General features: G+C 38.3%; 2 long non-coding RNA genes across 3 annotated transcripts in view; one reads left to right on the top strand and one right to left on the bottom strand.

Annotated features, from left to right (window-relative positions):
• Window positions 1-12,715, bottom strand: part of LOC134736085 (uncharacterized) — a 124,117-nt gene that overhangs the window by 4,506 nt on the left and 106,896 nt on the right. The gene's annotated exons all lie outside the window — the stretch shown is intronic.
• LOC134736084 (uncharacterized) overlaps window positions 1-12,715 on the top strand; it is a 107,400-nt gene that overhangs the window by 82,099 nt on the left and 12,586 nt on the right. The gene's annotated exons all lie outside the window — the stretch shown is intronic.

Raw genomic sequence — 12,715 nt, 5'->3', positions numbered from 1 at the left:
CTGAATTTGAATGTTGGTCTGTCTTGCTAGGTTGGGAAGTTCTCCTGGATAATACATTGAAGAGTGTTTGCCAACTTTGTTCCATTTTTCCTGTCACTTACAGGTACACCAATCAAACATAGTTTGGGTCTTTTCAGATAGTCCCATATTTCTTGGAGGCTTTGTTCATTCCTTTTCCTTTTTTTTTCTAATATTTTCTTCACACTTTATTTCATTAAGTTGATCTTCAATCTGATATCCTTTCTTCCTCTTGATCTATTCGGCTATTTATACTCATGTATGCTTTGTGAAGTTCTCCTGCTGTTTTTCAGCTTCAATCAGGTCATTTATGTTCTTCTCTAAACTGGTTATTCTAGTTAGCAATTCCTCTAACCTTTCTTCGAGGTTCTTAGCTTCCTTGCATTGGGTTAGAACATGCTCCTTTAGCTTGGAGGAGTTTGTTCTCACCCACCTTCTGAAGCCTACTTCTGTCAATTTGTCAAAATCATACTCTATCCAGTTTTGTCCCCTTGCTGGTGAGGAATTGTGATCTTTTGGAGGAGTTCTGGTTTTTGGAATTTTCAGCCTTTTTGTGCTGGTTTCTCCTCATCTTCATGGATTTATCTACCTTTGGCATTTGATGTTGGTGGCATTTGATTTGGTGGCCTTTGAATGGGGCTTCTGAATGAATGTCCTTTTTGTTGATGTTGACACTATTCCTGTTTCTTAGTTTTCATTCCAACAGTCAGCCACTCTGTTGCAGGTCTGCTAGAGTTTGCTAGAGGTCTACTGCACACCCTGTTTGCATGGCTATCACTAGCCATGAGGCTATCAGAGGCCGCAGAACAGCACAGATTGCTGCCTGTTCCTTCCTCTGGAAGCTTCCTCCCAGAGGGGCACCCGCCAGATGCCAGCCAGAGCTCTCCTGCATGAGGAGTTTGTCGATCTCTGCTGGGAGGTGTCTCCCAGTCAGGATATGTGGGATTCACGGACCCACTTGAGAAGGCAGTCTTGCCCTTGGCAGAGCTCAAATGTTGTGCTGGGAGATTGCTCTCTTCAGATCTTCTGCTGAAGCTGTGCCCACAGTTGCCTCTTCCCCCGGGTGCAAACTCCCATGAGATGTGAGTTTTATCTCTAACACCCTGACTGGCACTGCTGCTTTTTTTCAGAGATGCCCTGCCCAGAGAGGAGGAATGTATAGAGGCAGTCTGGCTACAGTGCCTTTGCTGAGTTGCAGAGGGCTCCGCTTAGTTGAAACCTCCCCATGGCTTTGTTTACACTGTGAGGGGAAAACCACCTACTCAAGCCTTAGTAACAGTGGATACCCCTTCCCCTCCAAGCTTAAGCATCCCAGGTCCACTTCAGACTGCTGTGCTATCGAGAAGAATTTGAAGCCAGTAGATCTTAGCTTTTTGGGCTCAGTGGGGATGGGATCCATTGAGCTAGACCACTTGGCTCCCTGTCTTCAGCCCCCTTTCTAGGGGAGTGAAAGATTCTGACTTCCTGGCATTCCACACGCCACTGGGTTATGACAAAGAACTCCTGCAGCTAGCTCAGTGTTTACCCAAATTGCCACCCAGTTTTGTACTGGAATCCCAGGGGCCCAGTGCTCAAGGCACAATCCTTCACATTTTCCCTTGGTTAGCGGAGGGAGTTCCCTGATCCATTTTGCTTCCTGGGTGAGGTGACGCCCCACCCTGCTTGGGCTTACCCTCCATGGGCTGCACCCACTGTCTAACCAGACCCAGTGAGATGAGCTGGATACCTCAGTTGGAAATACAGAAATCACCCACCTTCTAGGTTGATCTTGCTGGGAGCTGCAGACCAAAGGTGTTCCTATTCGGCCATCTTGTCAGCCTCAGTCTAACTTTATATGTTTAGTACAGATGGGGTTTCACCCTGTTGGCCAGGCTGGTCTCAAACTCCTGACCATGTGATCCAACCACCTTGGCCTCCCAAAGTCCTGGGATTACAAGTGTGAGCCATGGTGATAGAGGGTGACAGTAGTCAGATAAAAGGTCACCCACTCATATCCCACCACGACAAAAGGAATTCTGCTCTCATTTACAGACTGTCTCTTGTCTCTCTGTTGGAATCATGGGATTCCAATACGAGGCTGTAAAATGCTGGTAGTGTCCAAGATAGGCCTGGCAAAGTCTGTTTCTTTGGACCCAGAATCAGCCAGAAGATCTATGTCAAACCAACTCAACTGTGATCTCAGAGGCAAAACTATCAGCTCACAGACCTAACAAAAGAAGACTTTAACCAAAATCATCATGCAAGACTCAAAATGTTGTTTTGCTCCTCCAAATGCACAAACAACAACACAAGCTATACAGGTACACATGATACCAACAAAGCAAATTAATTACTGACATAAAAACTGACATAAAATAATGGAGATCTATGAAATTCCTAAGAATTCAAAATGAGAGTCATAAACTCCATGCATGAGAAAAAATACAGACAATAAAAGGTTATTAGGGGCCAGGAGTGATGGCTCACACCTATAATGCCAGTACTTTGGCATGTTGAGGCAGGTGGATCACCAGAGGTCAGAAATTTGAGACCAGCCTGGCCAACATGATGAAATCCCATCTCTACTCAGAAGAAACAAACAAAAAAAACCCAAAAATTAGCCAGGAGTGGTGGCAAACATCTGTAGTCCCAGCTACTCGAGAGGCTGAGGCAGGAGAATCACTTGAACCTAGGAGGTGGAGGTTGCAGTGATGCAGTGAGTCGAGGTTGCACCACTGCATTACAGCATGGATGACAGAGACCCATCAAAAAAAAAAAAAGAAAAAAAAAAGTTTATTAAGGAAAGAATGCGTGAGTACAATTTAAAAATTAAGAAGCAGATTTTTAAAAAAAAAACTAACCAGGACTCCTACAGCTACATAAATGCAAAGAAAGACTTTTAAATATTTACAATTTAATACTAGATTTAAAATTTCAATAGTTACAACAGCATAGCTGATCATGCAGAAGAAAGAACTGACAAGCTCAAACAGCGGTCAGATGAAATTAGCCAATTAGGGGAACAACAACAAAAAAAAGATTGGAAAAAAAAAAGAGGAAAAAGTTAAAAGTGATCTGTGGCACCACATCCATGCATAAATATAACAATTATGAGTGCACCCAAAAGAGGAGAGAAAGAAGAGCAGAAAGCTTATTTAAATATGTACTGTACAAACACTTCCCGAATTCTAGGAGGGACATTAACTCAACAAATTCAAAATGCCACAATTAGGATCAATTTAAAAGAGAATACTCCAAGATACATTAATCAAATTGTAAAAATCAAAGATGAAAAGAATCTTGAAAGCAGCAAGAGGATAAACTCAAAGGGGTCTTCTAGGTAAGGCTATCAGGAAACTTCTCAACAAAATACTTGCAAGTGAAGAGAAAGTGAGATGACATGTTGAAAGTGCTAAAATAAAATTTTAAAAAGCTTATTAAAAATACTCTAAACTGCAAAGCTGTATTTCAGCAATAAAAAACACGTAAGTATATTTTAACACAAACAAAATCTGAGTTTGTCACCATGAGACAAGACTTACAAGAAATGTCTAAAGGGTTTTTCCATGTGAAACGAAACCATGATAAATAATAATAAAAAAACATATGGCTCTCCAGTAAAGTTAAATGAACAATACAGTATACTCTTCTACTCTAAAAGTAATGTTTAAATTACTATTAAAATTAGTATACAAATATAAATAGTAACAACTATACTACACAGAACTCCTTAGTGGACACCCAATACAAATAGTTGCATAGTATAACATTAATAGCATAAAACGTGGGAAATGAAAAGGTAGAGTCTTCATATAGTAATTAACATACTATCACCTTAAATTAGAACAAAACAAGACGTTTTACGTAAGAACCATGCTAGGTAATAGAAAAAAAATCTCTAGTAGTTACACAAGAGACAAAAATATACCACTGAGAAAACACAACTAATCGAAAACAAAGCCTGCAAGTGTAGAAGAGAATAAAACAGTCCAGTCAAAAATTAACAAAATGCAAGTAGTAAGTTGTTAACTATACAGGTTCTTCAATCAAAAGACACAGAAAGGAAAGTTAGATTTAAAAAAAACAAAAAATATTAAACAATATGGTGCCACTAATCAGACACTCACATTAGACTTAACAACACACAGAGACTGAGAGTAAAGAGATTTAAAAAAACTATTCCAAGCAAATGTTGATCACAAAAGAGGAGATGTTGCTATATTCGTATCAGAAAAAAAGGCTTCCAGTCAAAAGCTGTAAAGAGAGTGGGGGAATATTATTAAATTATGATAATGGGGTCAGTTAATTAAAATTCTGTACCAATTGTAAAAATGCACACTCCCTTCATCAGCATACCTACATATATAAACGATGTAATAGATTGGAAAGATTCTATGAACTTCAATTTAGTAACAATGGGACATTTCAATAGAACCAACAGTTCTATTGAATTAGTGGATTAGAACAATACTTTAGACTAGATATACCTAGCAGATAATAGAATTTTCCCTTCAACAGCAGAATATACAAAATATGAAACAAATGAAGAGTCTTCATGAGGTAATAAAATTAAGGTACTATCAGCTTAAATTAGAACATTTTAACTGTAAAAGGTAAGTCTTATGAGATGAAGACAAATAAAATCACAACACATCAGAATTTAAAGAATGAAGAAAAAGCAGTTCCAAGAGGGAAGTTTATAGCAATAAATGCCTACATCGAAAAAGATATCAAATAGATAACTTACTGTTACATCTCAAGAATATAAAAAAGAAAAACCGACATAACCGAAAATCAGAAGAAAATGAGAGCGCACAAATACACAAATAGGGAGTAGAAGGACAACAGAAAAGATCAATGCAACTAAGCAACTAAGCATTGGTTCACTAAGATGATAAAACAGCATACGTTAGCCAGACTAACTTAAAAAGAAGAAAAAAGATGTCTCAAATGAACACAATTCAAAAGAGAAGACACTGCAACCGATACCACAAAAACACAAAGAATCATGAGACTACTATGAACAATTACATGCTCCTCCACTGGACAATCCTCAAGAAATGGGTAAATGCATATACAAGCAAAATCTACCAACTGAATCAGAAAATAGAAAATCTGAACAGATCATAAAAATAAGGAGGCGGAATTAGCAATACAAGTCTTCCACAAAAGCAAAGCCTGTTGACTTCATAAGTAAATCTTAGCAAACGTTTGAGGACCTAATGTTACTGGTAGATCTTTGTTCTTAGAGCTCCCAAGACGGTGGTGGGCCACTCTCAAGATGGAGGCAAGCCTTTTGTTCTCTGACCTGGGGTTCTTGGCCTCACAGATTCCAAGGAATGGAACACTGGGCCATGTGGTGGGTGTTACAGTTCTATTAGAAGCCGTGAGTCATGGAAGAGAACTGTGGGACCCTGCGACTAGTGCTCAGCTTGAGTAGGATGAACCTGGGCACTTAGCCATGCAGGAACAATGGCGAGCCTTTAGCCTAATCATGAGTGGCAATGGGCGCCTCACAGCAGACACCCTGCTGGATCCGGAGGGATGAGAGTCAACAGTGGGTCACAGCATTCAGCAGTGCTGGACTGGACGGCAAGTCAAAGTTAAGCTCAAGCCTGAACAAACACGGACCAGAAAAGTGTGCAGTTGCAAGATTTAATAGAGTGAAAACAGAGCTCTCACACAATGGGAGGGGACCCAAAAGGGGCTGCGCACTTCCTGCTCGAATGCCTGGGTTTATATCCCGATCATTGTCCCTCCCCCTGTGCTCTCAGGCGATATATGATTTGACTATTTCTTTACCTCCTGCTTTTAGCTTGATTTGTAGTTTAGTGAGCCCTCATTACTACCTGATTTGTTGGGTGTGAGCTGAGTTACAAGCCCCATGTTTAAAGGTAGGTGCAGTCAACTTCCCCAGCTAGGCTTAGGAATTCTTAGTAGGCCTGGGAAATCCAGCTAGTCTGGTCTCTCACTAAGACCAATCTTTTTCAAGGTTTTCCAAAAAAACTGAAGGAAGACTTCCTCACTAATTTTATAAGGCTAGATACCAGTCTGATATAAAAGGCAAAGCAGGACACTACAAGAAAAGAAAATTGTAGGCCAGTATCTCTGATAAAGTTTGATGTAAACATCCTCAAGAACATACTAGAAAACTGAATTCAACAGCACACTGATAGGGTCATTCACCATGATCAAGTGGGATTCATCCCTGGGATGCAAACAGTGGTTCAACATATGCAAAGAAAAAAACCTGATAGGACCATTTTAACATAATGAAGAACAAAAAAACCATACAATCATCTCAATAGATGCAAAGAAAGCATTTCAACAAATTTCTTATACTTTCAAAATATAAATTCTCAATAAATGAGGAAGGAAAGAATACAAAACCCACAGCCTACTCATCATAATACTCAACAGTAAAACAAGGTTTTTTTCTGGAAGATCAAGAACAAAACAAAGACACCCACTCTCATCACTTGTATTCTAATGTATTGAATAGAAGTGGTGGTACTGTGTTGAACACCTTACTGGAAGATCTAATCACAGCAATTAGACACTCACTATAACCACCAACAACAAAAGTAAGGAATAGAAGACATTCAGATAGAAAAGGAAGAATTAAAATGGTCTCTGTCAATGACCTAATCTGGTGTATAGAAACCCCTAAGGCCTCCATTAAACAACTGTTGGAACTGATAAGTGAATGCAGTAAAGTTGCAGGGTTCAAAATCTATACATAAAAATCAGCAGCATTTCTGCACAGTAATAAAGAATTATTTTTTAAAAAAATTAAGAAACAACTTGAATAATAGTATCATCTTAAAAAATACCTAGTAGTAAATTCAACCAAGAAGGTGAAAGATCTGCATACTGAAAACTGTAAAACTTTGAAAAGAGAAGTGGTAGATGATACAAATATACAACATACCCCTTTTGTGGTCAGGAAAAAGTACTGTTAAAATGTCTATACTATCAGCTAGGTGCAGTGGCTCACACTTGTAATCCCAGCACTTTGGGAAACTGAGGTGGGCAGATCACAAGGTCAGGAGTTCAAGACCAGCCTGGCCAACATGATGAAACCCCATCTCTACTAAAAATACAAAAACTGGTCAGGCGTGGTGGCAGGCGCCTTTAATCCCTACTTGGGAGGCAGGAGAATGGCAAAGGCAGAGGTTGCAGTGAGCCGTGATTGCATCACTGCACTCCAGACTGGGCAACAAGAGCAAAACTCCATCATTTAAAAAAAAAAAAAAAAAAAAGAAAGAAAAATTTCTATGCTATCCCGAGAGGTCTTCAGACACAATGCAACCCCTATCAAAATTCCAAATGTCTTTATTCACAGAGATAGAATAAAATGACCCCCAAATTTGTATGTAACAACGAAAGACCTCAAACAGTAAAAACGATCATGAGCAAAAACAACAAAGCTGGAGGAATCACACCACCTGATCTCAAAAATGATTACAAAGGAATGGTTAACTAAACTTCATGGTATTGGTATAACACAGACACATGTAGAGCCCAGAAATAAACCCATGCATTTGTGACGGAGTGATTTTTGACAGATGTCAAGACCACAAAATGAGGAAAGCACAGTCTCTTTAAGAAACTGTGTTGAGAGAACTTGATACCCACAAGCAGAAGACTAGCACTGGACTCTTAATCTCATACCATATAGGAAAATCAATGGAAGATGGATTAAAGACTTTTAAAGTTAAGACATGCAACCGTGAAAGCACTGAAGGAAAACAGAGAAGAAATGCTCCACAACAATTGGTCTGGGAAAGCATTTCTTGGACGTGACCTCAAAACACAGAGAACAAAAGCAAAAACAAACAGAATGGCTTCTGCACAATAAAGAAAACTACAGACTAAGGAGACCACCCATCAACTGAAGGAAAATGTTTCCAAGCCATACATCTGGTATGAGGCTAGTATCCAAAATGTATAAAAAAACTGAAACATCTTTAATGCCAGGAAAATAAATAAGCCAATCAAAATATGGGCAAAGGACAAAAATGGACAGTTCTCCAAAAAGCCAAAGAAAACGCAACCTGTATATGACAAAACGCTCATTGTAACTGTTACAAAAATGCAAGTCAAAACCACAGTGAGTTACTACCGTTCATACCTGATAGAATGGTTATTATAAAAAAGACAAAGGATAACAAGTGTTGGTGAAAGTGTGCAGCCAAGGGAACTCTTGTGTGCAATTTGTGGGAATGGAAGTTAATACAACCACTACGAAAAACAGCATTGAATTTCCTAAAAATTAAAAATAGAATTACCAAATAATTCAGCACATGCCATTTCTGGGGACATGTGAAAACAATGAAATTGGTTATGTTGGAGACATTTCTGTGCGCCCATATTCACGGCTGCACTATTCACAGTAGCTAAGATATGGAGGCTACCATAAGTGTCCACTGTTAGAAAACCATTCATGTGATGGTGGACATTTATGTATTCCTAACAGTAATGGAATAATATTATATAATAGTATTTGCAATGAAATTATTATTATCCTTAAAATAGGAGGCAGAAACAGATTCTCTCATTTGGGACAAGAATAAACCTGGAAGATATTATGTTAAGTGAAATAAGCCAGACACAGAAAAACAAATATCACAGTATCTCACTTATACATGAAATCTAAGAAAGTCCAACTCATGTAAGTAAAGAGCTGATTGATGGTTACCAGAAAGCAAAGGGTGGGTGGAGGGGGACTATGAAAAAATAAATATGTTGATCAATGTGGGACAAAGTTTTAAACAGGTGCAGTTAGTTTTCACAGGTGCAAAATGTGAATTGTAACAAATAAGATATTGTAAATAAAGGAATGCAAGCATAGGTAGGGCAAATAAAAGAAAAAAGGAAAGAAAAGAGAAGCACTGAAAAGAAAAAAGGAGATCACCAATTAAGCACTCATATTTTCAATTCACAGGAAAGCTGTCGTTAGAAAAAGCAGAACATTTCTATCTCATCAAAGCAGAATTTATTCACAAAAATAAAAAATGAGTATCAGCATGGAACTAAAGTATGTTTACAAATAGCCGATTTGGTGGCCACGGGAGCATGGCAATTTACCAATATTGAATCTATTACACTGTGTTTGATTGCAGCAGCTTAAGAACTGTGCCCCAAGAAAATAAAGATAATTAGTGTTTTGGAAAAAACAGTTGATTGAAGAGTTAAAAACATGGAGAAATGCAATAAAAATAAAATAAATAATGGCAAGTTAATTTCCTTCATTTTTAAGTTGACAGACATTACTAATATTGCTCATTTTTGTTTTTGGGAAGCCATTGTAAAGATGGAAGTAACTATAGAATTAGCCTTGTATGCTTTGTATGAAACAATAACAAGCAACATGCTACACCATTTGGGCTGTTATAAAAACTTACCTTAGACTAGGTGGCCTATAAGCAAAAGATACTTATTTCTCACAGTTCTGGATGCTGCATTTATTTCTCATAGCTCCAAATGTTGGCAACTGCAAAGAGGTGATTAACTTGGTATCTGTGGAGTGTGAACTTCCTGGTTCACACTGGATCTCACTGTGTTCTCACACAGTGGAAGGGACAGGTTATATAACCCCAAGGAATATAAATTATTCTTTTATACAGATAAATGCACTTGTATGTTCTGTGCAGCACTGTTCACAATAGCAAAGACATAGTATTAACCCAAATGCCCATAAATGATAGACTAAATAAATAAAATGTGGTACATATACACCGTGGAATACTATGCAGCCATAAAAAGTACAAGATCACATCCTTTATAGGGACACAGATGGACTTGGAAGCTGTTTTCCTCAGCAAACTAATGCAGGAACAAGAAACCAAACACTGCATGTTCTCACAAGTGGTGGGTGAATGGTAAAAACACATGGGTGGGGACAGGGGAATAACACACACCGGGACCTGTCAGTGGCAAGGGGTTCCGGCATCAGGGAGGGACAGCATCAGGAAGAATTAATGCCTGCAGGCCTTAATACCCAGATGATGGAACTATGTGTGCTGCAAACCACCATGGCACACGTTTACCTATGTAACGAACGTGCACCTCCTGTATGTGCACCCCAGAACTTAAAAGTTGAAGGAAAAAAGCAAGGGTATATGCAGAGAAATAAGTATTTTAAAAAAAGAACACCAGTTAATAGGGTGCACAATACTTGAAATTACAAGGCAGTACAATCACAATATATCCCTCTGATAAGAAAAAAATAAGTTTTAAGACATACTATGCCTTCGAACACCTTAAAAAAACTGTCATTGTTTTCCAAATGCTACTACAGTTCCTCTGATGTTTTTTCACGCTTTCCCATTTTCCTAAATCCCATTTTCTTTGAGAAAACGAATTAACAGAGAGAAAAATAGTATCTTTCATGTATATAATGGCATTAAAAGTTGATAAAACTTAAGTACTTGCATATGTATTATTTCATCTGATTTGCCAACATTTTCCACAGCACCGTAAGCTTTTGGAGGGCAGAAATACTTTCCTATTCTTCGAGAGGCTTACAGAGAGCCGGCCTCTGGCAATGCACCCTGTGAAGTAGGCAGAGTAGAATTAATTCCATTGAGTGAATCCTGTGTTACAGCGAAAACAGATACCATTTTTTTTTACTGGCTTGTAAGAATCATAGCATCTGCGAGCTGAACATCATTATCTTGACGATGAATGAAAACAGGTAGGAGAATGTTCTTATTCTTAGGAGACACTTAATAAGTTAGGAATGAATTACACAGGTTTTGGAACTTCCTTACAAATGGTTCATCAAAAAGTGTGTGTGTGTGTTTGTGCGTGTAAGACAGAGAGAGAGAAAGAGAGTGACAGAGAAAGAGAGGAGTCCATGGGCACAGAATATTAACTGGTACATTTATGTGAAGGACAGAGATGTTCATTGTCATGTTCAAATTATGAAATCTTAAAACTTTTCAAAATAAAAAACTGGGTGAAGAAAAAAATCTGATCACATTAGATGAATAAAGATTATCTCATTGGAAACTAGAAAGAGGCCATCCTTGTTAGAAAGTGGCAATGAACTTGGCTGAGTTTTGTGTCCTAGTGTTTCTGAAGGGCAGAAATGAACAGTGATGAAACTAAGACATGTGGAATAAGTAACTAAGCAAAGGGTTAAGGGTGTTGCATGGTTCTCATGATTGCTTACAGTAAAATGTGAGGAGAAATAAGTTACAGATCAAATTTGTAATTGAAAAAGAAGCAGAACTTAAAGATTTGGAAAGTTCTCAGCTGGGCCATGTTAAGCATGAAAAAGTGTGTTCAGGAGAAGATAGGCATGTGTCCATGGGAACATTTCATTAAGACTAGCAGAATAAGGGAGTCAGATGCTATTCATCCTAACAAGAATTACCATAAAACATTTTGGAGTTCTTTGATAAGGTCATACCCATTACAGGCTCAGAGTGTTAGGGTCTTGAAAGTAGAAAGTTTTAAAGGGGAGGCCCAGAGTGCCCTTGGAGCTGGGGCTCACTGCGCAGTACCACCCCAAACCTTGATTTCCTGAATTCTGGTGCAGCACTCCTTGGCTCTGTCAGCTGTGGCTGAAATGGGCCCAGGTATGGCGCAGGTACCTCCAGAAGTTTGTGCTGTATATGTTTACAATGTGAACTGTGAGCAATACATTTAAGTTTATAAATTGCCCAGTCTTGAGGTATTTTTTCTCACAGCAGAAGAGACCAAGACAGCCGGCTTACCAGTGGTCAAGTTTTATTACAATTTTTTTAAACCAAGATTAAATTTTTTTCTCAATTCAGATTATCTCAGAGAACACTGAATAGCCTGTGAAATTAAATTTTTGCTGCAGATTTCATCATGTTTCTTAATGAACATACAACTAACTTTTAATCACAAGGTAAATTCTCGCCTATGTGCAAAAACTTAGTGCTGCATCCTTGTGTATGGTTTTAAAAGTGTCAAAACTGGCCCCTCATGTCTAATACAGCCCCAATTAGGGGAGGCAACCTAAGAAAGGTATACAACTGTCCTGACTTTGGATTGCCTGCTTACTGTGAAGTATGTGAACAATTTGTGACTCAGAACTTTAGTGAGATTTTTGTAGGCAGATTCTCATCATGCCTCATCAGAATTTTCCGTTAACAAGTGTCAGCGAATCTGTAATGGCTTGAGAATCATGACTTTCCTCCTACTTATGGAAGAGGAGAAAAAAGAAGTTTAGAAGACAATTCTCATATTTAGATAAATTATCTCAGGATTTTCTATTAATTTTACCTGGTCCCTATGGTGTGGTAAGGTAAAGTACATTGTATTTTGACAGGTGAAGAAATTTCTACTCTACTAGGTCATCACTAAGCATAGCTTTGTTACTGGGAAAGCTAATTACAGTTCCCTATGACAGTATCAAAGAAAGAGAGAGGTGAAAAGAGTAGACAATAAGGAAGGTAGGTATGATTACAGGCATGAGAAATACTATGGGTAATCATGTGATCTACACTGACTCAAGTTAGCAAGGAGTGGGTGGAAAAGCAAGAGATTCAATCCAGGAAGACAGAATGTGTTCACTAAAAGGGATTAAGAGAAGTATAATACAGCCTATATTATTAGATCATCCAGAGACACACAAAACAAGAACTGTGAAGTCAATTAGTGGTATACTGATATAGTGGTTTTACCTGAAATATTCACACATCAATCCTACTGAATTCTTACAACAAATGATTTAGATGAG

This window comes from Symphalangus syndactylus, chromosome Y, assembly GCF_028878055.3.
Source record: "Symphalangus syndactylus isolate Jambi chromosome Y, NHGRI_mSymSyn1-v2.1_pri, whole genome shotgun sequence".
Classification (NCBI taxonomy): Eukaryota; Metazoa; Chordata; class Mammalia; order Primates; family Hylobatidae; genus Symphalangus; species Symphalangus syndactylus.
The sequence above is the reverse complement of the archived record's forward strand: the minus strand, read 5'-3'. Positions and strand labels throughout refer to the sequence as shown.